Source organism: Lissotriton helveticus, chromosome 8 (genome assembly GCF_964261635.1).
Source record: "Lissotriton helveticus chromosome 8, aLisHel1.1, whole genome shotgun sequence".
Lineage (NCBI taxonomy): Eukaryota > Metazoa > Chordata > Amphibia > Caudata > Salamandridae > Lissotriton > Lissotriton helveticus.
Window position 1 is genome coordinate 895,402,348 of NC_136069.1, and position 27,594 is coordinate 895,429,941.

Below are 27,594 nucleotides of genomic sequence, written 5' to 3' on the forward strand. Positions count from 1 at the left end.
GTAATTTGCCTGCATCACCAGTAGACCTGTCTAGTGTGCTGTTTCACCCAAGAAAGACTTGTGGGCATATTTACAAGAGGATTGTGCCACGGGAAGGTAATTTTTTGATGTTCTGGTAGCGCAATGCCCTGAACCATGTTTACAAAGCGCCGTTGACCCACTTTGGATGGCTTAACGCCACTTTGTAAATATGGTTCCTTTTCACACAGGTATCTGCGTGAAAGGGTTGTGCAAAGGGTGTTGCTATGTCTGTTCCACCGCAATACCCATAGCTTTTTAACGCCTCCGCAGATTTACAAGGATGTCTAAATCTGAGGCAGCGCCAAAAACTAACGTCATGCTAAAGCAGGCATTATATTGGGGCAACCAGGAGTAGAAATACGTGTATTTCTCCTTGTTTTGCCCTTCCTATGTGTGTTACAGTCTGCGGCACACACATAAATATCAAATTACCTTTAACAACTGTTTATGTGCAGGATGGTGTCCCTTCCTGCACATAAACAATCATTCCCTACAACACAGGCACCCTTTCACTATGGCACAAGGGGGCCTGTGTTGCAGGAAATTATCACTGCAATGCAGGCACCTTTGCACTATTCACAAGGGTGTCTCTGTTAACGCTAGGCAGCTATTTTTAGCACAATGGAAAACACAGGGGTGCGCCGTGTTCTTGTGAATACAGTGCATCCCTGCATTTTTTTAAATGATGCAGCTCGGCGCTGCAAAAAATGCTACAGAGCGGACCAATTTCCTTGTCCATTTACCCCATTGTTTATCCCTTGAGAGAGAAGGATAAGAGAAGAATACAAATATCAATTACAAAAAATGTGAGAAGTTTAATGAGTAAGGAGCGTGTTTGCTGTTTAGAATCATTGATTTTCGGGGTTAACCATGATATGCATGATTGCCAGCTTGGCATTGAAGGGAATATTTATAGAGCAAAATAGGGAGTAAATTTTATGGATTTATTGAACAACTTAGTTTATAAGAGCTCCAAGTGCAAAATATGTGTTCAGCCAGAAGGTCAAAGTTTTAAGCCTCTGATAGCAAGTACTAACTAAATATATTTGTTATCTATTGCTAAATATTTGTGTTTGAACTGAACGAATTTAGGCTGCTGTTGGGCGCTTTATATTTTATCTATTTAAGTGTCTTTGTTGAGCGTGGGTGTAGTGGACCCAGAATGTAAAACACATGATAACATTTCAGAGTCTTTATTGGAGAGGTTTCCACATCAAAACATTTTGAATGACGGAACCTTTGAAGATATGGACCGAAAAGGCTGGGAAATGTGAATGCAAACACTATGGGGTCTTACACGACGTTTAGAGAACCCTCATTGTGAAATATTCTCACTCAATCAATCAGATAATTTGTAGAGCGCACTACACACCTGCAAGGGTTCCAAGGCGCTGAGGGAGGGGAGAGGGCGGGGGTGCTGTTGCTACTGGTCGAACAGCCAGGTCTTGAGTTGTCTCCTGAAGGTTAGAAGGTCTTCGGTTTGTCATAGGATAAGGGGGAGGGTGTTCCAGTTCTTGGCAGCGCAGTGGAAGAAGGATCTGCCTCCGGCTGTGGTTCTATGATGCATGGGACGGTAGCCAGGGAGAGGTCTGTGGAGCGGAGTTTATTGTAGGGTACGTAGAAGGAGAGTCGACTGTTGAGGTAGGCTGGGACGGTCTTGTGGAGTGCCTTGTGTGCGTGGATCATGAGCTTGAAGCAGATTCTTTTATCGACAGGGAGCCAGTGCAGGTACCTCAGGTGGGGGTGAAGCAGTTGCGGCGTGGGACGTCGAGGATCAGGCGTGCAGAGGCATTCTGGATTCTTTGCAGTCTGTTGATGAGCTTGTTCGGGGCGCCGGCGAAGAGGGCATTTCCGTTTTCGAGTCTGCTGCTGACTAGGAGCTGAGTGACTGTTTTCCTTGTGTCTGTTGGAATCCACCTGTAGATCTTGCGGAGCATACAGTGGGTGTTGAAGCAGGCAGAGGAGACAGCGATGACTTGTTTGGTCATGGTGAGTTTCGAGTTGAGGATGATTCCCAGGTTGCGTGCATGGTTGGTGGGTGCGAGGGGTGTCCCTAGTGATGCGGGCCACCAGGAGTCGTTCCATGCTGAGCGGTTGGGCCCGAGGATGAGGATCAACGTCTTGTCTGTGTTCAGTTTAAGGCGGCTATCCTCCATCCATTCGGCGATGGCCTTCATTCCCTGGTGGAGGTTGGATTTTGCGGTGAGGGGGTCCTTGGTGAGGGAGAGGATCAGTTGCATGTCGTTGGCATAGGAGATTATGTTGAAGTTGTGATGTCGGGCGATGCTTGCGAGGGGCGCCATGTAGACGTTGAACAGTGTCGGGCTGAGGGAGGATCCCTGCAGGACGCCGCGGATGATCTCGGAGGCTTCGGATCGGAATGGGGGAGGTAGACTCTCTGGGTTCTGCCGGAGAGGAAGGTGGAGGTCCAGTCGCAGGCCTTGTCTCGGATCCCTGCATCGTGGAGACGTGTGCGTAGAATGCGGTGGGAAATGGAGTCGAAGGCTGCGGAGAGGTCCAGAAGGATGAGGACCGCCGTCTCGCCGTTGTCCAGTAGGATCCCGATGTCGTCTTTGGCGGCAATGAAAATAATGTGCTCAGCTTATCTTTATTGTATTGCAACATTTATATAGTGATTACTAACCTTATATGGGACTTTGAAGAGCTTGCCTACATATCTAGAAAGCAACACAGTATAGGTTGTTTGGTTGGAAATGTGTTGTGGTTGTTTTGATCCTGTGTGGGAAGTGTTTCCATGTTGCAAGTAAGGACCACCTAGGTGTGATCATTGTGTTATGGGATGAAGTGCTTAGCAGTAAGATGGCTGAACAAGTGTGAGAGATAGACCAGCAATTTATGATTTTCAGTAAGATAGTACCTTTGAATAGCTATGAAGGTCTCTTTTTAGTATGTTTTATGTTCATAGTGCACTAAAATGGCCACTGTACTAGGTTATCCAATCTGGGTATACTGTATTTAAGGTTTATTGTCCTGAGCAGATATGGGTTACAGGGAGGAGCGGTGGAGAGATGTGCTGGGCAGCACTTTGTTAATTTCATCTCAAATCTGATTGCAATTGTGAGATGCCAAGAAGTATCCATAGTATGTTACTTGTCGGGTACTGGAGTGTTGGATTAAATGAGAGTCGTCTGTTGGCCAGCAGTCTGTAGCAGATCTCTTCAGTTATTCTATGTCTGATCCACTGGTGATGGATGACTTTTTTAAAGTGGACTGATTTAGAACTGAGTAATAGATATGAACTGTAGCAGTTTTGACTTATTTGAGTGTAAGAGTGTCAAACAGTAAAATGGATCTAGCACATGTATGAAATACAATCAACTGTTTGTCTGCTGAGTATTATGATATTAGTTTTAGTGTGGGTTATATATTGCATTGTAAACTGACAAGTGATTGCTGTGCTTTTATACTGGGTAGCAGGCTGTTCCAGTTTCTAGGGTTAGTGGGTATTTTCGGTAGTTACTGCTGGTTGCAGTGATTTCCCTTGTTCTCTACAGGAACAATTCCATGACTTTACTCCAGTTTCTATACAGTGGTTTACCTCAGTAGGAATTAGGTGTAATCTTTAGGGCAAGAGGAGAATTTGGGAATGTTATGCATTGGTTGGCGGTATTCATAGATGAGCTGCAGGAGATTAGGTAATATTAGGGTGCAGGTTATGACTTTAAAAGGAGGGGTTGGGATCTTTGAAATTATGTGTGGACAATTTGTGGAGACACAATAGTAGGAATTGTGGCAAACATGCATGTGTTTTAGAGAACTACATTGAGAAAAGGTCCCAGTGTGCAATCACTAGAAACAATAAAAATGTCAACCAAATAAAACAAAAGGACTCTAATGCATTACAGATTATTATGTTCAATGTTATTTAATCACATTGAACAATCCTCAGTGCTGGTCAGTCAGAATACAATTCAAAAATATTTACACAAGTGCCCCACAGCAGTGGGAGAAAAGAAAGGGAAGGTAAAAGTGCATTAAGTGGGGGTTGTAAAGGTGTAAGGGAAAGGTGATGACATCATTATCATCACAAAATTAATGACAGCGGAAGTGGCTTGTATTTGCCACAAGATATCATGATCATTTGTAACATTGCCATGCTTGAAAGTATATACAATATAGAACAGAAACACAGTTGACACTTCGATCCCCAATATAGTGTAGGCTGTTGCGATCCTTACAGCGGGGTCTTCCTCAGGATTAAGAAAAAGGGGCACCATGAGCCACCCTAGGCATGAGGTGGTTAAATTACGCTAAATCAAAGGAGAGAGTGAGGACTAGGTAAGCTAGTCCGAATCCCCAGGATTATATGTCAAAATCAAAAAGGACTAGCTATATTAGGGGGAGGGGGAGACTCAATGAAGTACGCGTGCCGGCAAACCCATTGGTTTGTTCATGAAGCCCTCACCCACCAACCTAGTTGGTGGCATGCTTCATCATCGGGCCCACCACAGTGACACCGAGTGTGTCCCGTTAAATTACGATCAGGCCGGTAGGCTCACTTGGACAAAGAGTGGAGGGTAGGCACTAGAATTAGGTGGAAGCTGAAAAAGATTCTTCAATTTTCAAAAGGCATGGACCCAAACGTTCATATACTCATTTCGATAAATCAGATATGAAATTGGATTGCCTCTCATATAGACCCACGTGTTCTGGAAACCTTCAATCTGTCAGAGCAGTCCGTCTCTGAGTGTTTCAGAGTAGGCTGTACTCAGAGAATGGAGGCATGCAGAGTATGGAAAGGAATGAGAATCATTTGAAAGAAAAAGGAGAATTGAGAGTTGGACGTATTAAGTCAAAGTCAGTTTTCATGCAGGGTTTCTAGGCATATTGTAGAGGCTTTTGAGACAACATGCAAACCTGTAGAAAGAAATAACATTGTTTGCATATGTTGCAATATCATTCTAGGCCATGAGAACACCACTGTGCACACACACCACCATCACCGATGGGTAAATATTTTTAAAATAAATATGGGTTAATTTTCCCATAAACTCCAATGGAAGAAAAACACATAATAGGAATGTTGTACTTTACATTTTTTTTTATAGAAATGTGCTTCCCATTTCCCTGTGCTAATCAGAGTAGGATAAAGGGGAACTGAGGTAGTTATAGTGGTTTAGTGCAGACCTTAATTTGAGTCAGTGGTTTCCAGTGCTCAGCTCCGGCACTTATTTGTCAACACCAGCACCTATGACAGTCTGCCACATGGTGGGCTGTTTATCTTATTTAGAGATGAGCACAACAACAGTTGTTTATAAATTCGATATACATGAAAAATGTTAATACCTGCTGCCCTTGCCTTTCTAATAGTTTTGGGGTTCTGATATAGTCTGAATTGCCACACTTGTACGAGCATGATAGTTATAGCTATGTTTGTATTGTCATCGGCAATGCTGGCAGGGGCTATGGGTAGTGCGAGCTGAATTGGCCAACTATCAAGGGCCCTGGCACTTACCTATCTACAAATGAAGCATTGGGTCCTACGCGAGAACCAGGCTGGTCCCGGTCAAGAAAATACCTTCACACTTAGAAACCTTTCTAGTTCTCTTTCACATTGAAGGTGAGGTTTGTGGAATCCTCTACAGCTTGAGGCTGGTGTTCAATGGACAGGCAAAGTCTAGAGGTCCTAATTTTTAACAGTGCTTAGACTACCCACAACTTAGCAGGTAGAAGTAGCCCATAAGTCTCAGACTCTGTGCTCAAAAAACATTATATTTTGCCTTTAACTTGCAAGTTGCAGTTCTGTGAGGGGAAGCAGTACACTCTAGCACCAACCAAGGGCCCTCGACCTAGGAAGCACCATTTAGGGGCTAGGATTCAATTGTACGGGCTACAACTGCGGAGTCCAGAGCAAGTCCAATGTCTACTGGTCAGATGAGGACTTTGTTTGTGCAGGTTTCTTCAGCTTTTATGTCCCTGAAGCTTACTAGGAGGCTATCCAACTAGCCCTTTGAGTCTACTCACTGATCCATGGCACAAGTGGGAGCAGGTCCAGTTCTCGGTTTCTCTCACCACAAAGTCAACTGTAGGAACTGCTCTTCTCTTTCTGAAGTCCTGTCTTGGTTCAGTAGGTGCATTCTTCCTTGGTGCAGACTTTCTATCTGACTTCACATTAAGTCAGATTTAATATAACAATGAATTTAATACCTTGGAGTACTATGTTTGGTGCTCCCAAATGGAAGTTAGCTCTTAGTGTGCGAACTAGCATAACTCCTTGTTAGTCAATAGGACCATCCGCCTTGCTACAGTGAAAATGACAATTTTGAGTTTTCGTTGTCAGGACATATCGAACATAAAAATAAAATGTTCTCCTTTTTAATATTTATCCTAGCCTTGTGTGATACTAAGGCCTTCTCTGGGTGTGATGTATAAATATTAAAAAGGAAGGATCTGGCAATATGGTTTATTTTACCAAGATGAGTTGGCAGTTTAAAAGCTGCCCGACACGGCTGCAGCGGCAGATTAAAGCCATGTTTACACCTTGTCACTGTAGCGGTTGCAAAATAAGTGCTACAGTCCACTAGTGATTTTTAACTTGCTAACCCAGGGTAAACCATATACTAGGGACTTATAGGTAAGTTAAAGATGATAATTAGGGATTAACCAATTGCATATATACATTTTGAGGGGTCAGAGCAGATGCACTGGGGCCTGGTCAGCAGGGCCTATTGCACTTCAGAGTCGAAAAACCAGCAGTATCAGTCCAAATATTTGACGGGATGATCATACAAGAAGAAGCACTTTCTTCCAATGCATAATTACATGGAATGCAAATGAGGGCTGGACAGCTCTTTTATTTCACAGTGCATTTTTCCCAGGGATTGGGGGTTGGAGCCCTAGGAGTAAGGTGTTTACAGCACAGGACCACTGCTGGTGTGCCTGTCATGTTCCCTAGCTTACAGAGGTTAATTGGAGGTGGGAGATAATAAGAAAGTAATCAGATTTGGACAAGAGAGAGGAGAGGAAAGAGAGAGAATGGATCTAGAGAGATATAGAGCGAGGAGAAGAAAGGGTGGGGCTGGTTTGAGCATTTTGGACAGCACTGCTTTGGTTCCCCAGTTCGACCCTGATTCAGATTTGTCATTTAGCAGTATAGTTTTACCACAAAATGCATCCTCATGTCAATTTTTGATGTAAGTACCCATTTCATTCTAAAGAATATATTGAAAATCATAATTTTGATGAACAACAGCCTCTTGCATTCTCCTTGCTTGTTTTATTTCCACACTATGATTTTGCCACGAACTACGGCGAAATGACCCAGTGTGATGTAAGGGTGTACTTTGATATTTCATGTAACAAATTTCAGTCTTGACTAATTTCCGCTTTCCTCCATCATCTATTATAAGGCAGATGTGTTACCAGCTCAGAATTCAGATGTGCATGCCCTGGATCAAGCCAGTTCCTCCAGGTTGTCTGAAAGTACGAAAACATTAACAGAAGATTTTGTCCAAGGATATGACCACTGCAAAATACCGGTACAAAAGGGGGTGGTGATGGACGGAGCATCTGAACCAATCAAACACTCACACCCAGTCAAAAGATCTGGGTTTAATCCATCACCGTTCTTTAGCCCACTCTGCCACCCCAGTTCAGACATGGCCATATGCAAATCAGTCTGACCCTGTGCCTCATGGGAACAGTCCAGCCCGAACTGCCAAGCCATGCCTTCCCTGGACCGGAAACAAGCTTCCGAGGACCGGTTTCTGGCATTACAGCCGTCTTCAGCCCGGCGTGCTTGAATCCAGTGGCAAAGTGAGCAAGGGACTCACGTCTGAGCATACCCTGCCACACTTATGGCGGCCAAAGCGGTACAAAAGGGGGTGGTGATGGACGGAGCATCTGAACCAATCAAACACTCACACCCAGTCAAAAGATCTGGGTTTAATCCATCACTGTTTTTTAGCCCACTCTGCCACCCCAGTTCAGACATGGCCATATGCAAATCAGTCTGACCCTGTGCCTCATGGGAACAGTCCAGCCCGAACTGCCAAGCAATGCCTTCACTGGACCGGAAACAAGTTTCCGAGGACCGGTTTCTGGCATTACAGCCGTCTTCAGTCCGGCTTGCTTGAATCCAGTGGCAAAGTGAGCAAGGGACTCACGTCTGAGCATACCCTGCCACACTTATGGCGGCCAAAGCGGTACAAAAGGGGGTGGTGATGGACTGAGCATCTGAACCAATCAAACACTCACACCCAGTCAAAAGATCTGGGTTTAATCCATCACCGTTCTTTAGCCCACTCTGCCACCCCAGTTCAGACATGGCCGTATGCAAATCAGTCTGACCCTGTGCCTCATGGGAACAGTCCAGCCCGAACTGCCAAGCCATGCCTTCCCTGGACCGGAAACAAGCTTCCGAGGACCGGTTTCTGGCATTACAGCCGTCTTCAGCCCGGCTTGCTTGAATCCAGTGGCAAAGTGAGCAAGGGACTGATGTCTGAGCATACCCTGCCACACTTATGGCAGTCAAAGCGGTACAAAAGGGGGTGGTGATGGACTGAGCATCTGAACCAATCAAACACTCACATCCAGTCAAAAGATCTGGGTTTAATCCATCACCGTTCTTTAGCCCACTCTGCCACCCCAGTTCAAACATGGCCATATGCAAATCAGTCTGACCCTGTGCCTCATGGGAACAGTCCAGCCCGAACTGCCAAGCCATGCCTTCCCTGGACCGGAAACAAGCATCCTGGGTTGGCTTGGCAGTTCAGGCTGGACTGTTCCCATGAGGCACAGGGTCAGACTGATTTGCATATGGCCATGTCTGAACTGGGGTGGCAGAGTGGGCTAAAGAACGGTGATGGATTAAACCCAGATCTTTTAACTTGGGAGTTCGGGCTGGACCGTTCCCATGAGGCACAGGGTCAGACTGATTTGCATATGGCCATGTCTGAACTGGGGTGGCTGAGTGAGCTAAAGAATGGTGATGGATTAAACCCAGATCAGTTGACTGGGGGTGAGTGTTTGATTTGCTCAAACGCTCCGTCAATCATCCCCTTTTGTATCGCTTTGTTCGCCCTAAATGTGGCAGGGTATGCTCAGACGTGAGTCCCTTGCTCACTTGGCCACTGGATTCAAGATAGCCTGGCTGATGAGGATTATGAATCCGAAACCGGTCCCAGGATGCTTGTTTCCGGTCCAGGGAAGACATGGCTTGGCAGGTCGGGCTGGACTGTTCCCATGAGGCACATGGTCAGACTGATTTGCATATGGCCATGTCTGAACTGGGGTGGCTGAGTGAGCTAAAGAATGGTGATGGATTAAACCCACATCAGTTGCCTGGGGGTGAGTGTTTGATTTGCTCAAACGCTCCGTCCATCATCCCCTTTTGTATCGCACTGCAAAATACCGTCAAAAAGTTACATGGGCTACCTCCCTATACCTGGCACCGTGTGCAGTTCTGTCAAAATGACTTGAGCCTAGCAACCGTCACTGTGGAGTGTGTTGGCGAGTGTCACTTAGGGGACCAGTGTGACTTGTGTAATTTAATATACTGGCCTCCATGTAACGGGAAGAATAATATTAAAATGTTAATTTTTAAATATCGAGTTAGGTAAACATCTCAGTCAGAATATCAATTATAAATGTTAGTTCATTTAACTTCATATCGAAGTACCTTGACGATTTATAACTTCAAGCCAGACAGATGTGGAGTTAAGCATAGTAAATATATTTGTCTACACAAACATTCTTTCTTGATATTTTGCAGTCAATATTCTTGCCATGATATTTTTTGTGCACAATATTTTTATGGTCGCTATTCGGACATAGAACTGGAACTGGGCTAACTCACAATGAAGTTGCCTCTGGCAATGATTCCGTTTGCCAAGATGCCAAGGGTGTCCTTTAACAGGAGTGGCCATTTGAGTTTTCACCAGCTGCATTTTCTGAATCTAAGCGGACTGTGAGACGAAGAGCAAGCTCAACTTTTGACTTTTGAGAAGCTCTGTGCACTAGCGCACAGGAAAGGACTGAAGCATTTGGAGTGTGCAGCCAGGAAGTGAGAGAAGGACGAGTTCAAAACGCCTACGGAGCAGACCACTGCTGAGATGCAGGCTGCAGGAGGCCTCCTTCCACCCCCGTGACCGGTTGAACCTTTGCTGTTCTGCGCTTTCAGGAGCATAGACTCTGCATTTGACCTCCCGCGGCACCCATACTCTGAACTTGAATGCAAAGTTTGAGTTGTCGCATCACGGCACACTCACTTTGCCTTTGAATCCAACCTGAGCGCCTGCATTTCCCATCCAAGGATGTTTGGCCAGTGGAAAGCTCTGTTTACAAATATTGCCTGCCTAATGTGCAGTGCTGCTCCAAACATTATCTCAGCAACTGACTCTGGGCCGCTGCTAGGAATCACTGTCCAAGGAAAAATCACCACATCGGCATGAACATCGGAAATGAGTAATATTGCTCGACACGTTCAGCTGAGGGCTCCACCATGTTGTGCAACCAAAACCCAGAGCCCTGGATGCAAAGTCAGACCCACATGTGCCCCCTTTGCAAATGTGCATTGTGTTAGCAGATTGCACCCTGCCCCTGGCTCTATGAAAATGAACTGTTACATTCTGTAGACTTCATAAACAATTGTTATTAAGTGATTGAACTGAACAGGAATATATGTCTTATAAACAATAAAAGACATAATGTTGGCTGGACAGTATAGTACTTGCACGTTATCACGAGAAGCCTGTAACTGACCACCTAAACCCACATCACTGTCCAGGCGAAAGGTTTGACCTCCGACCTCACTGTACCTTGCAAGTCAAAGTCCAAATGGGGGATACTTTAAAATAATTCTGTAAACTTTCAGTAGTATCTGCTATATGTGGTTTTAACCAGTGATGTCACAAAACTTGAGAGGGCCCCCCTGCAAAGTGCATGGAGGGCCCCCTCCAGACTTACTTAGGAGCTCTCAGGCCAGGGTACTGGGCAGAGGGGGTTCCCTGCAGCTTGGGGCCCCCACGCACTGGTGGGGGGAGGGCGCTACATAGGGCCTTTGTTATGCCACTGGTTGCAGGGACATATTCTAGAGAGCAGTGGTCCCTATAATAATAATAGGAGCATACAATAATCATACGCTGGATAGTCAGTATGTCTTTTGTCTAGCCGGACAAGAATTTAATTTTCATACAGGTTCAATTTTGAGGAGTTGTTTTAAAAAAAAAAAAAAAAAACACATTTGAGGACAAGTGGGCACAGCCGTGACCCACGGATCACAAGACAAACCAATGAAAACAGAATGGCCAAAAGGCAGGGCAAAATACGTCTGTATGCTTGTACTCAGTTTAACAGACTTAAATCAGTATTTTCACACCATTGCACATTACAAAATTTCTTATTCATATTGCATATGGCGTTTGGGTGTCGACGACGTTTCGATGCCAACGTTACATACAGTATCATGAAAAAAGTGCCCCCCCACTTCTTTTTTTAGGAAAAAGCTCTTAGTTATAATACACACATCCACTTTGGTTAGATATGTTAGGTATATTTATTTGTACCTTTGATTTTCTCAATTCTTTTAGAAAATTCTTGAATTTATATGTCAGAAAAAGGACACCACAAATATGACATATACATATACCAACTTAAACAAAGCATTTACAGAAATAGGAAAAAATCAAAATAGGAAAAAATTAACAAATACAAACACTGTACACAACAAAACATTTACGTCTGTGTTCAGACTATTTCACGAGAAAAATCACATTTGATAATCTCATTAGCCATCAATGAAAATTCTGGAAACAGTAATGGACAAAATCACAAAATGAAAGGAGATATATAACGACACATTAATTGTACCAAATACTACAAAACAAATTATTTGTCGTGTTAGTTGTTATCATTGGTCCTGTTAATTTTTATCCCCTTTCGTGCCGACGCGTTTCGAACTTCAAACATCAGTTATGAGTTCTCGTCAGGGCCTTGTCATTACTATCTGCATGTGTGTAAAGGAGAAGAGAAACACTGTTTAAGTGTTAGATCCTGATGCCTCATCTTATAAGATCACTTTTGATCTTCTGCATTTAAAAACATGTTACCTGTGTGGTAGCCGTGTTTATCCTATGTCCTGTTCTGGATAACTGAAGCTGCAGTCTACAAAATGTTAAAAATTCAATTTAGAGTCGAATTCAGTAATCGCCCTACAGTCACTTCGGACAGAAACACTGCAAGTCCTACCTTCCACTTTCTATGGGGGTGCGGTGGACCGTCTCCCTATGGCGCGGTGGTGCTTCAATGACCTGGGGGAGGGCGAGGACAAAATCAATGGTGGCGGGTTTCAATCCTTTCATACCGGATTCAGAGAATTAGTGTGTCGCCCTTACCTTTTTCTACGCCTCGCGGGCTTCGGGAGCGGCTGACTCCATGACAAACGATTTTCGGATTTTACAATGTTGCTTCAAAGTGCCGCGTGTACACTCTAGTTCAAAGTAGTTCAGAGCTCCGGTCCCCTTTTACTGTTAGAAAAATGGGGCCGATTATATTGTGGTCTCTGAGTACATTAACCCATTTTCGTTTGTGCGTTCAGACCCACCGCTCACCTTGTTCCCTGCGGCTCGCTTCCTCAAAGTTTCACTATCGAGGGCGGCGGTCGGGTTGCCTGGATACTAAAAGCGGTCACATGACCGTGGGTTTCTTCGGATTTGTAGTGCGCGCGTTGTGTTGCCACATGTAAAGGGCTTTAGTGTTCTGCTCGCCGTTACCAGTGTACTACCCTTCAGTCAAGGGGGACTGGCAAGCCCCCGTGGAGCCCCACACAACCACTTATTTATAGTCTAGACACCTCGGCGAGGGTGTTCAATCCGTTTTGTGCACTATTAAATTTGAGAATCAGGTATGCCTCTTTTTTGAGCAGAGTCTCATCGATGTCAATCAGGCCTTTGTTTCCTGTTGGCACTGTTGTCCACAGTACCGTCCACTTGAAGTCCATTTCGCTATGGTCTGCATCAAGAAAGTGTTGGACCATGGGGGCACTCACTACCTTCTTTTTTATTCGTGACCTATGTTGGGTGATCCGGCTATTGACCTGTTGTGTCGTTTTCCCTATGTATACTTTTTGGCAGGCGCAAATGATAGCATAAACCACATTCCGTGTTTTGCAATTAGAGAATCCATTGTTTTTGCATTTGACTCCCCTGTGTTCAAATTCAGACCCTTCAATGGTGGATTCACACGATATACAATTTCCACATCTGTGATGCCCTACAATTGGTTTCAGGCCCCATAGCGCGATGAGATCACTTTTGGGCTTGGGTGTTAATACATCTGCCCTGATTATACTTTGGCCAATGCTCTTGTTTTTCTTATAGGCGAACAACGGTCGCGGGAAAGGGCATTCAAGTTCCTCTAGCAAATGCCAATTTTTCAGTACCATTTGCCTTACTCTATGTGTGTCTGGCCCGAAGGTTGTCACACATACTAGCCTGTCCATTTCTGGTTTCACTGTTCTCTCAAGTAAGCACTCCCTGGGCGTGTAGTGTGCCCTCTTCTTAGAATTGCTTAGTAATTTTTTGGGGTACCCTCGATTCTTCATCGATTCTTCATCTCTTCGCAAAACCTGGTTGCGTGTTTCTCATATTCTGCCACTTCAGAGCAATTCCTTCGGATTTTCTAACAGTAAAAGGGGACCGGAGCTCTGAACTACTTTGAACTAGAGTGTACACGCGGCACTTTGAAGCAACATTGTAAAATCCGAAAATCGTTTGTCATGGAGTCAGCCGCTCCCGAAGCCCGCGAGGCGTAGAAAAAGGTAAGGGCGACACACTAATTCTCTGAATCCGGTATGAAAGGATTGAAACCCGCCACCATTGATTTTGTCCTCGCCCTCCCCCAGGTCATTGAAGCACCACCGCGCCATAGGGAGACGGTCCACCGCACCCCCATAGAAAGTGGAAGGTAGGACTTGCAGTGTTTCTGTCCGAAGTGACTGTAGGGCGATTACTGAATTCGACTCTAAATTGAATTTTTAACATTTTGTAGACTGCAGCTTCAGTTATCCAGAACAGGACATAGGATAAACACGGCTACCACACAGGTAACATGTTTTTAAATGCAGAAGATCAAAAGTGATCTTATAAGATGAGGCATCAGGATCTAACACTTAAACAGTGTTTCTCTTCTCCTTTACACACATGCAGATAGTAATGACAAGGCCCTGACGAGAACTCATAACTGATGTTTGAAGTTCGAAACGCGTCGGCACGAAAGGGGATAAAAATTAACAGCACCAATGATAACAACTAACACGACAAATAATTTGTTTTGTAGTATTTGGTACAATTAATGTGTCGTTATATATCTCCTTTCATTTTGTGATTTTGTCCATTACTGTTTCCAGAATTTTCATTGATGGCTAATGAGATTATCAAATGTGATTTTTCTCGTGAAATAGTCTGAACACAGACGTAAATGTTTTGTTGTGTACAGTGTTTGTATTTGTTGATTTTTTCCTATTTTGATTTTTTCCTATTTCTGTAAATGCTTTGTTTAAGTTGGTATATGTATATGTCATATTTGTGGTGTCCTTTTTCTGACATATAAATTCAAGAATTTTCTAAAAGAATTGAGAAAATCAAAGGTACAAATAAATATACCTAACATATCTAACCAAAGTGGATGTGTGTATTATAACTAAGAGCTTTTTCCTAAAAAAAGAAGTGGGGGGGCACTTTTTTCATGATATTGTAACTAGGGTCCAGCCCTCCCCATGTTCCTAGGACCTAACTCCTCTACATGAAAAAATTGAGGGCGGGTGCATACTCGCGAGAGTAGAACACGGGCACTGTAAGTTGAGCCCTAACTGCCAATCATTATAATCGCGGGGGGGTCCTCAGGTCCTCCCGAGCTAATGGCAGAGAAAGACACTTTGTCCTTCTCAGAAGCACATATTAAGAACTTATGTGCCTCATCCGCTTTTGATAACATCATTCTTAGCAACTCCGCACAACAGCAGAACGAGTCAGACAAACTTATTAGACTCAAGAAAAAACACATTCGAACAGAACTCCATGGCCATTTTCTCCTGAAACACCTCAGGGGTGGTACCATCCCATGGGGGCTTCAGGTTAAAAATGTCCCTGTGATATTTACGGAGGATAGCGAATACAAGAAAGGCTTCAGCTGCATAAATACCAAATGTAGCCGGGACCTAATGGTCCATACCATTGAAACAGCCCAAAGACTATGCGTGAAGGAGCTGGAAGAAATTGAGGTTCTAACAAAGAGTCTTCAGGAAAGCCCGGCGGTCACTGACGCAAAGACACTGCTCGAAAAGATCGAAAAAGATATTCAAACCTTTAAGGATATTACTATTAACTCTAAATCTGCTCAATACGAGAGGGACTCCAAATCTTTTACATTAGAGAGGGCCTACCCATTCCTCAAGGAGGACTACTACACTCAGACAGAGTCACGTGGAGCCCTATACAACTTTCAGGGACGATCCAGAAATCGATTCAAAACGTTTTCTGACACATCGTCCTCCTCAAACTCATCTGGCTCCGAGGAGAGAGGTAACAATCCAAACAAGAAGGGGCCTTTTTTAGAGAAAGGCCAACAGGCAAAAACTCGGTTCAAACCCCAATGGGAAATGCGCACGCGCAGAAACTTCTACAAATCCTAGAACCCACACCGTCTACAATAGTGAATCTTTCCACCAAAATATTAACCAGGGACGAGGAATCAGTCCTCAACCTAGGCCTAAAATTTTTCCAAGTCAACGTACGGACTTCACTAGACTCAAAATGGAAACCATTGCGTTTTGCAGAAAAATCCGCCTTCGAGCTTTTTTCGCAAACAAACCATCCCCTCCTAATACAGAAGTAACAGGGTTAAGGAATAAATCAACTTTTATTCCGTGTCAAAACATTCCGAAGCAGGTGTTGGCATTCGAACAGATTATGTTATCTTCAATTAACAAATTAGAAAAGAATAAAAAATTTGTTAAACCAAACATCTCCCAAGGCCAACGCCTAGCAATAAAAAATCTGATAGACGACCCGTCGGTCGTGATTAAACCCGCGGACAAAGGCGGAGCAGTGGTGATCTGGTCTAAGGATAAATACCTGAAGGAAGGCTTGACACAGGTTAATAACACAGAATGGTACAGAGAACTCCCCGAAGACCCGGCACGGGCCATTCAGGGACAAATCTGTGAAACAATAAAGTATGGTGTTGATGAGGGATTTGTTGGACAAAAAGAGAGTGAGTTCCTGATAAAGAAATTTCCAAGAACCCCCATCCTATACTTTTTGCCTAAAATCCACAAGAACCCGGAAGAGCCACCAGGACGACCAATTGTTTCCGGGTGTGAATCTTGTTTGGAACCACTTTCGAAATACATTGATTTCTTTTTGAAGCCTTTTGTCAGTGGGGTCAAATCTTACCTGAAGGACACCACTGACTTCCTGACTAAAATGGAGGGAATGCAATTTGACCCTTCGACGGAATTGATGGTGACAATGGACGTAACGTCCCTGTACACCCAAATTCCACAAGATGAGGCATTAGAAGTTCTGGAATTATACCTCGAAAAGAGAGATAGGCCCCACCAGGTCCCCACCTCGTTTATTTTGAAACTGGCAGAAATCACGCTTAAAAAAAACTACTTCAGGTTTAATGACCAATTTTTCATGCAGGTCAAGGGTACGGCCATGGGCTGTCCCTATGCGCCGGAGATGGCCATACTCTACATGGCGGAGTACGAGAATAGATTCATCTACTCCAATAATCCCTTCATCAAACATATTAAACAATGGTGGAGATACATCGACGACGTGTGGCTCCTGTGGCAGGGGAGCCACACTGAGTTGGTGTCCTTCCACTCTTGGATTAATGAGAGACACCGTGACATCAAGTTTTCAATGGAGTCCAGCAACCAAAAGATGACATTTCTAGACCTTGAAATAATGTGCACAGATGGGCACTTGCAATCTACCCTTTTCCGAAAAAAGACGGATAAAAACACCATCCTGCACCACCGAAGTGCCCATCCACGTAGCCTGAGGGACAACTTGCCCTATGGGCAATTACTTCGGATCCGAAGGAATTGCTCTGAAGTGGCAGAATATGAGAAACACGCAACCAGGTTTTGCGAAGAGATGAAGAATCGATGAAGAATCGAGGGTACCCCAAAAAATTACTAAGCAATTCTAAGAAGAGGGCACACTACACGCCCAGGGAGTGCTTACTTGAGAGAACAGTGAAACCAGAAATGGACAGGCTAGTATGTGTGACAACCTTCGGGCCAGACACACATAGAGTAAGGCAAATGGTACTGAAAAATTGGCATTTGCTAGAGGAACTTGAATGCCCTTTCCCGCGACCGTTGTTCGCCTATAAGAAAAACAAGAGCATTGGCCAAAGTATAATCAGGGCAGATGTATTAACACCCAAGCCCAAAAGTGATCTCATCGCGCTATGGGGCCTGAAACCAATTGTAGGGCATCACAGATGTGGAAATTGTATATCGTGTGAATCCACCATTGAAGGGTCTGAATTTGAACACAGGGGAGTCAAATGCAAAAACAATGGATTCTCTAATTGCAAAACACGGAATGTGGTTTATGCTATCATTTGCGCCTGCCAAAAAGTATACATAGGGAAAACGACACAACAGGTCAATAGCCGGATCACCCAACATAGGTCACGAATAAAAAAGAAGGTAGTGAGTGCCCCCATGGTCCAACACTTTCTTGATGCAGACCATAGCGAAATGGACTTCAAGTGGACGGTACTGTGGACAACAGTGCCAACAGGAAACAAAGGCCTGATTGACATCGATGAGACTCTGCTCAAAAAAGAGGCATACCTGATTCTCAAATTTAATAGTGCACAAAACGGATTGAACACCCTCGCCGAGGTGTCTAGACTATAAATAAGTGGTTGTGTGGGGCTCCACGGGGGCTTGCCAGTCCCCCTTGACTGAAGGGTAGTACACTGGTAACGGCGAGCAGAACACTAAAGCCCTTTACATGTGGCAACACAACGCGCGCACTACAAATCCCAAGAAACCCACGGTCATGTGACCGCTTTTAGTATCCAGGCAACCCGACCGCCGCCCTCGATAGTGAAACTTTGAGGAAGCGAGCCGCAGGGAACAAGGTGAGCGGTGGGTCTGAACGCACAAACGAAAATGGGTTAATGTACTCAGAGACCACAATATAATCGGCCCCATTTTTCTAACAGTAAAAGGGGACCGGAGCTCTGAACTACTTTGAACTAGAGTGTACACGCGGCACTTTGAAGCAACATTGTAAAATCCGAAAATCGTTTGTCATGGAGTCAGCCGCTCCCGAAGCCCGCGAGGCGTAGAAAAAGGTAAGGGCGACACACTAATTCTCTGAATCCGGTATGAAAGGATTGAAACCCGCCACCATTGATTTTGTCCTCGCCCTCCCCCAGGTCATTGAAGCACCACCGCGCCATAGGGAGACGGTCCACCGCACCCCCATAGAAAGTGGAAGGTAGGACTTGCAGTGTTTCTGTCCGAAGTGACTGTAGGGCGATTACTGAATTCGACTCTAAATTGAATTTTTAACATTTTGTAGACTGCAGCTTCAGTTATCCAGAACAGGACATAGGATAAACACGGCTACCACACAGGTAACATGTTTTTAAATGCAGAAGATCAAAAGTGATCTTATAAGATGAGGCATCAGGATCTAACACTTAAACAGTGTTTCTCTTCTCCTTTACACACATGCAGATAGTAATGACAAGGCCCTGACGAGAACTCATAACTGATGTTTGAAGTTCGAAACGCGTCGGCACGAAAGGGGATAAAAATTAACAGCACCAATGATAACAACTAACACGACAAATAATTTGTTTTGTAGTATTTGGTACAATTAATGTGTCGTTATATATCTCCTTTCATTTTGTGATTTTGTCCATTACTGTTTCCAGAATTTTCATTGATGGCTAATGAGATTATCAAATGTGATTTTTCTCGTGAAATAGTCTGAACACAGACGTAAATGTTTTGTTGTGTACAGTGTTTGTATTTGTTGATTTTTTCCTATTTTGATTTTTTCCTATTTCTGTAAATGCTTTGTTTAAGTTGGTATATGTATATGTCATATTTGTGGTGTCCTTTTTCTGACATATAAATTCAAGAATTTTCTAAAAGAATTGAGAAAATCAAAGGTACAAATAAATATACCTAACATATCTAACCAAAGTGGATGTGTGTATTATAACTAAGAGCTTTTTCCTAAAAAAAGAAGTGGGGGGGCACTTTTTTCATGATATTGTAACTAGGGTCCAGCCCTCCCCATGTTCCTAGGACCTAACTCCTCTACATGAAAAAACGTTACATACAGGGCATCATCTTCAGGACAGTTAAATGTATCATTGTTTGTCTTTAGAACGTAAATTACACTATGCCTTTTTCACATTAGTTAAAATAAAAGTATCAGGACCGGAAGGGCGCGGTGGCCCACGTTCAGTGTAAGGAGGCGGTCAGCTAATAGGACCGTAATGATTGGGACTTCCGACTCAAGGGGAGCTGATGCATCCAAGGAAGTGCACGATCGCACCGTTTGTAAGGCGGGAATATTGTAAAAACAACTGCTCGAAATTGAACCTATATGAAAATTAATTTCTTGTCCGGCTGGACAAAAGACATACTGACCATCCAGCGTATGATTATTGTATGCTCCTATTCTCCCATTCCAAAATAGGGACCACTGTTCTCTAGAATATGATACTGCCCAAGGTCCCTATGGCATACCTTTTGGGTTCCCTTGTTTTTTGTAATACTGGTTGCAGGGACAGCAAGCAAGGGTGAAAAAGCGACAGTGAAACCTGAACCAACATCAGGAGAGAGTGCTGTACCCCAGAGAAGAAATCCCCCAAAACACTTAAAGTGTTGACTTATTTCACTGGGTACGTGGCTTTGTGCTTTCGATTTAAATGTAATAATTAAGTGTAGATGATAAAGCATCTGCTTTGCTGAGCATCCTTCCCTTAATGAGAAATGAAGCGTTTGTGAATCTGAGAGCTAGGGACCACAAAAAAAGATGATTTTTAGAAAGATGTAATATTTTGAAGATTCAGGCTTAGCTCCGTCCAGTTCTGCTATGTTATGAGAGCATAGAAAATTAGACATGTTATTCGGGAGACATGTATGCATAGCATTTATAAATGTATGACTGTTTATATGAAGGGGAAGACGATAGAAGAAGTTAGAAGTCTTTGAGTTGGTGCTGAATATGCTGTTAATAGAACCATCTTGGGTGTTTAGCAGGTAGCGCTGTGTCAGAAATGAGTGATTCTCAGATTGCTGAGGAAGAGGAACTTGAAGCATATGATGACCTGGATATCAAATTGTGTAGGACAGGATGGACAGGTCAGTCAAATGGCTAAAGGTCATGGGGACAAGAATACCTCATAGAAGGCAGAAACTTTGAAGTATGGCCACGGTAAATCCCAGGTGGCTCTGCAAAAGGAATATTCCAAGTGGATTGGGTCCTTTCAGAATGGTCACAAGCTTGGAAAATGGTAGCGGAAGACAAGAGGCACCCCAGGCCACATCCAAGAATGGCTGTTATAGTTGTGTTCCACATGACAACATCAAGTGAAGCAGCCCAACATAGCTCCAGCACTACAGGTATCAAATCTATTAAGTTTTGATCCTGAGTTTCCAGTGACCCCTTGAAATAAAGTTCGTTTTTGCGGATTGTTGGTAGAGGAGATGAGGTATTCATCATCAAATTCCTTTGCAGCCAGCATTACCTGGAGGAAATTTGGGGAGATGATACTAAGTTGACCCTCATGCAGGATACCAGTGCCAGTCAAACTATAGTTGAGTCGAGAGAAGTAGACACATCTAAGATAACTTTTATAGTCAATTGCCAAGTGAGCTGTATATAGCCTTAGGAATTGTGACATACTTCTCTGTGAACAGGGCAATGCAGCCAAGTATAGTGACGTTACGGCCACATGCATCATTGTTGCCGTTTGCGATTTCTTAATTGCGAAAAGTAAGGAATCGCAATTAAGAAATCGCAAAAGGCTATGCATTAAGAAATCGCAATTTATTTGCGATTTCTTAAAATTCCTTAATTGCGATTCACAATTTGCGAATCGCAATTAAGGAATCCCTTCCCATTGATTCATATGGGCCTAGAGGCCCATTGGAATGAATGGGAAGTCATTCTCAATTTGCGATTAGCAATTTGAGAATCGCAAATTGAGAATGCAATTTCAAGGGTGCAAGGGGGGTCCAAAGGACCCCCCCCTGCACCCCTGAAATATAACTTTAAGTGCATTTTTCACACACACACATGCCCCAAGGGCATGTGTGTGTGTAAAATGAAACTTTCAAAAATTCACTTTTGTGCATTTTGGAAAGTGTTCGCAAAATACCATGAAGGTCAACTTCATGGTAATTTACCTCTCCCTATTTGCGAATTCGCAAATTTAAAATGTTCATGCATTGAATTTGAGAAATCTAAAATTGCGATTTCCTAAATGCAATCGCAGTTTTAGAAATCGCAACATGATTGCGATCCTAAAATTGCGAAAAACATGATGCATCCCAATTTTGTCAATTGCATTCGCAAACAGCCGAAAATTGCAATTCACACCGTTTGCGAATGCAATTCACAATGATGCATGTGCCCGTTTGTGTTGGAAGTAAATTGCCTTCAATGGCACAAGGAAGAAGTCTTTAACCTCCAACACAAGTTCCCCTTTAATACCAATTTGTGTGGAACAGGACCATTTGCCTGTTTTGGCAGTCAGCCGTTATGCAGCATCACTACAAGTAAAATTGCCTCTGATGATTTCAGGGACATATTCCCTAGGTCAAAACTACTGGGATATGTCCCAACACAAAGGCCCAGAATTCAGGAATAACTAATGGAAATGTGTGCAGTTGCACCAAATTCCAGTGCTATACTCCATTCCACAGAAGACAACCTGGAATTCTGTCGAATATCTGAATATTATAATTACCAATGCCTACTGAACTGGTATATTTAGTGCAACATTTCTACACCAGCTTTTCTACCAATTTGTAATCTGAGATTGTGTGTTCACCTTCATAGATTGAGCCAGTATGAACAGGGCAACTCAAGTCCAGTACGAAGCAGTACCTTTTCTTTTTTTCTTACATTTTATAGCCAATAGAACAATACAATACATAAGATAGAAATAAAAAAGTAATTTGACACATACATAGAATGATACATATAATTTGAACAAGGTTAGGTAGAGGCATCGATAGCAAAGGAAAAGGTCAAGGAATTAGGGAAGAAAACAAAAATAATGGACCAAGGAATTATTGGAATTCGTGAAATATAAAATAGAGAGATTCTGAAGCGGGACTATTCCCATCGCAAACTAGCCCAAATTCTTTTAAACTTTAAACAGGAATGAGGGCCTATAGCCTTAGCTAGGGCGAGTTCGGTCTCAAACACCTGAGTCCGGGACCTCCGTCACCCTGAACCAAAGAACGGCGAGAAAGTTAGCGAAACTGCCCTGAAAACAGACCAGGAACGAAGCGGAAGGCGTGGGAAACACAGAGGCACAAAAAGGGTGCAAGAAGCACGGACCCAAAGAGGAAGCAAAGAAGAAACGAGGCAAAAGCTGAGAAAGCGAAGTCTGCTGGATGAACCCAAGATGGCGACGCACCACAGATCAGCGGAAGAATAAGCCGAACGCTCCGAAAGGAGAAAAGGCAGTGGAGGAACAACCAGCAGCAACAAAGCTGTAGCTGTACCACGGTGCTGATCTGAGAGGTATCACGCGTGCCGGTAGGTCAGAGCAACGACCCCCGCAGTAGCCCAACAGCGGTAAACACACCGCTGAAGCGAAACTAAAAGGAACACTGGGGGCGGCCATTTTGCGACAAGGCGGGGCAGAGGTACAGAAGGACAACACGGCAGAGGAACGCTCCACGACACTGGGGGTGCAAACAGGCAAACCCTGAGGCGAGAGGCATACAAGAAGGACGCGCTTGGGTGTAGGCAAGCGAGAAGCCGGTAGATCAGCGCAACGACCCCCGCAGAAGCTTAACGGCGGTAGGCACACCGAAAAAGCGAACCTAAAAACAGCCCTGGGGGCGGCCATCTTGAGTCAAGGCGGGACAGCGGCATACAAGGACAAACACCGAAGAAGAAGCACTCCACGACACTGGGGGTGGGATGCACACAAGGTAGTCTTCACTGACCCACAGAAGGAAGAAGGAGCAAAAAGGCAATTGTGAGGCAGCGGAGCCTGCCGGAGGAACCCAAGATGGCGGCAAGCCACGGAACAGCGAGTGAATAAAAGCCACACGCTCCGAAAAGGAGAAAAGGCAGAGAGGGAGCCACCAGTGGCAACCAGCTGTGGCTGCTCGTTTGAAGAGGAATCACGAGTGCCGGTCAGCGCAACGACCGCCACAGAAGCCTAACAGCGGTAAACAAACTGCAGAAGCGGAAACTAAAAGCAACACTGGGGGCGGCCATTTTGTGTCAAGGTGGGGCAGCGGTAAATAAGGACAACACTAAGTGGAACGCTCCATGACACTGGGGGTGCGGACAGGCAAACCCTGAGGCGGGAGGCACACAGAAGGACGGGCTGGGGCGAAGTTAAGCGAGAGGCTGGTCAAACATGGGCAACTAGCATACCGAATGAGAAGGACACAGACCTAACTTCGAAGCCAGCCCATAGCAACACCAATCCTCCAGGTACAACTATCCAGCCAACAGCGACGGGTGGGTCCGCGTAGCCATCAAGCCACGCACAGTGCCACACCAACATAAGCCAGGGGAGAAAGGGACACAGTAAACAGGAACTAATCAGGGCCTCTGGAGACACCCTCGGTCAAGCCAGCGAACCACCGCAAGCACCGCAAGCACCCGCAAATACGCACGAGACAGAACAAGAGAGGTAATCCCAACACAGCACATGGGGAACACAGATGCAAGCTTTCGCCGCAGGCAGAACCAAACACTGAAACCGCAGCCAGCAGACAACAGGAGAGCGAGGGCAGCAACCGAGCTCTAGCATACCTAGAAACAAGAGAAACAAGGTAACGGCCGACAAAAAGAGCTGGCTTCCGCCAAGACCAGGACAAGGACAATAAGGTGGCCAAGCAGATTCAGGCTAGAGAACACACCCGAAACCAAAGGCACCGCAAGTGTTACTACCAACAGATCACATCCGGTCAATCAACAGAAAGACGACAGACTGAGCACACATCTAGTGAGAAGAGGCTTTGACAAAATGGCGGGAGGAGACGAAAAAACAACCAGTGAAAACAAGAAAGTAAGGAAGGACATTACCGAATCCCCATTGAAGATGATAAACCACCCCACAAATGAAATAACTCTAGACACACTCCTCAAGAAGATAAATGAAGGCAACGAGCTAGCGAAAGCCACAAAAAAACTATAGACAATATGCAAATGGAACTCACAGCCATAAGAGCCGATCAGAGCAAAATGAACTGCAGAATCAACGGGGCCGAGAAAAGGATAAGTGACCTAGAAGACAACACCTCCAAAACCAATAAAGACATACACTACGTGGTAAAAACAACAAGCGACCTACAGAAGATGCTGGCAGACCAGGACGACAGGAGCAGAAAGGGGAACATCTGGCTCCTGGCTGTGCCAGAAGGCGAGGAAGACACATCTGGCTCTTGCGCAGCCCTACTGGAAGACCTACTACCCAAACTAACTGGCTTAACATTTGACAGGCCCTTTGAGGTGGACAAAGCGTACAGGGTGCCAGCAACAAAACTACCGCTGGGAAAGGGCCCGAGGGTGATCATATGCAAGCCACTGCGGGCAAATCACACAGAAGCTATTTTCGCCTTCGCCAGGAACAGCCAAAACGTGAAATGGAATGGTCAAAAGATCATCATAACACAGGACTTCTCCAGGTTAACGGTAGAGACAAGCAAAGGGTTCCTGGCGCTCAGAGACAGACTCCGGAAAGCGAATATAACTTTCACCTTTGCGGGACCCGCCAGAATGAGAGTCACGGACAAGAATGACACACGGATTTTCGATGAACCAACAGAGCTGTGGAGGTACCTACAAGGCCATGTCCCCGAACAAATGGAAGCACAAAGCCCAGGAGCTGCGAATAGAAGAGCATCATCGGATGGCTCCGAAGGTGGAGCAGATGGAGGACTTTAGCAGAAACACTACCTAAGGACAAACAAAACAGTCTACCTCGCACAACAGATCTACCTCAAGACACTAAGGAGCTACCTCATGACAACAGGCGCGGAAGCGACGGAGGCGACTCAAGAACATTGACACTAAATTAGAACGGCACAATCAAGCAGCCGCAGCGCAAGTGGCAACAGAAGCTATGAGACACTCAGGATAAGACTGCACCGGCTACCTCATGAAGATGCTAGACCAGCCGCATATCCTTTGCCGTCCAGGGGTAATATGTTTACAGGAGATGGGCAGGAAAAATAAGGAACTCAGGGATGATGGGGGGAGGGAGGACCCTTGCTGTTGCACGCACACAGCACGATGACGGGGGGTGGGAGGTCGGGCGGGTGGGGGGGAAAGGGGGCGGGGAGCCGCACAGTACAGCTAGATGCGCAGTATTATCTTCACATTCTTTCTATTCTTACCTTTTTCTACTCCCAGTCTATCTCCCAGGGGAAGACCAAACAAGGCACCAGGCCAAGCACAACAGCACAGAGGGCGGCACGCAGCCACACACGCCATCAGAGCCAGCGATAGAGACAAACCACCATGACCACACAATTGCAAACACAACCACTCTCAGACATTAAAGTGGTGTCCCTCAATGTTAAGGGCCTCAACCATCCTATAAAGCGCCGGAAAACACTGGAATACCTAGCGAAACTCAAAGGGGACATATACGTCCTCCAAGAGACCAGGGTCTCTACGGAGGACACGCAACGCCTCAAAGCTAAATGGATAGGAGACATAGTATGCTCACCGGCAGTGCACAAGAAAGGAGGGGTCATAACAATCGTAAGTAAAAAAGCCAAGCTCGCAATACACAAATACCATGCAGACACAAACGGGAGGGTGCTAATCACGAGCCTGAAAAGAGGTGAAGAGTCGGTTCACATAGCCAACATCTATGGCCCCAACTCGCCAGACAAAACCTTCTGGGAGGGGGTGGAGAACGAACTGAGCAACATTCCCCAGGGAGAGCTACTGATCCTAGCGGGAGACATGAACCAAACCATAGATAACGCCATAGACAGACACCCACAGAGAACTAACCACGGACCACAGGAACAAAGCACCCTCAAAAACCTCTGTGCCAAGCTGGAGGTGACAGACCCATGGAGACTCCAACACCCAGACGCAAGGGAATACACCTTCTACTCACACCCACACAACTCATACTGTAGAATAGATTACATCTTCATGTCGGCCAGCCACACACACCTCACCGACACAACGGAGATTGGGCCAATCACAATCTCAGACCATGCCCACATCACCCTCACGATCAGCGGCAAACACAACGAGAAGCCCAGCCGCAGCTGGCGACTAAACAGTGACATCCTAGAGAACCCGGCCAACATAGCAGAAATCGGGGAGGCAATTAAAGAATACCTCGCTTTCAATGACAACGGAGAGATAGACAAAGGCACCCTATGGGAAGCGCTGAAAGCGACAATAAGAGGCAGAATACTAAACATCAAATCCAGAATGAACAAAAATAGAAACAAAACAATAAAATAGCTAGAATATCAGATTGGTGACCTAGAAAGGGGCCACTGCGCAAACCTTTCAGACAAAAATACTCTCACCGAGCTAACCAAAAAGAAGTATGAGCTCAACAGAATTCTGAGTGAACGAGCAGGCACGTGGATCAAAAAATATAAATCCATAAACCTGTGCTCAGCAAACAAAGCAGGGAGGCTCTAGCGGGATACCTAAAAGCAAAGCAGAGACAACACCACATAGCAGCACTAACAGACAAGACAGGCAAAACACACACATCCAACAAACAGATCCTAGAGATATTCAAAGAGTTCTACAAGGAGCTATACACAGTAGACAAGGGTCTGGCAACAGACGGAGGCGCGAGTCTACTAGACAAACTCAAACTCCCCAGGCTCACAGACCAGCAAAGAGAGTCATTAGAAGGAGTGATAACGGGGGCAGAGGCAGAAATGGCGATAACCTCCCTCAAACCAAATAAGGCGCCCGGCCCAGATGGGTACACGGCCGCTTTCTATAAACAATTCCTACACCAACTGAAGGACACCATGGTCGAGGTGTTCAAGCTCTGTACGGAGAAAGGTAGCATGACTACTTCAATGGCCGAGGCTAACATCATCTTCATTCCCAAGGATGGGAAGGACCCACAGTTCCCACAAAACTACCGCCCGATATCACTCATAAATGTTGACTGCAAAATATACGCCACAATAATGGCAGCACGGCTAATTCCTGCCCCACCTCATCCATAAGTCACAGGTAGGATACCTCAAAAATAGGCTCTCTCAAGACAATACCAGACTCCTATGCCATCTCATACACCGCACAGCCAAGAAAAGGCAGTCATAATCGCGCTAGACGCGGAAAAAGCTTTTGATAGGGT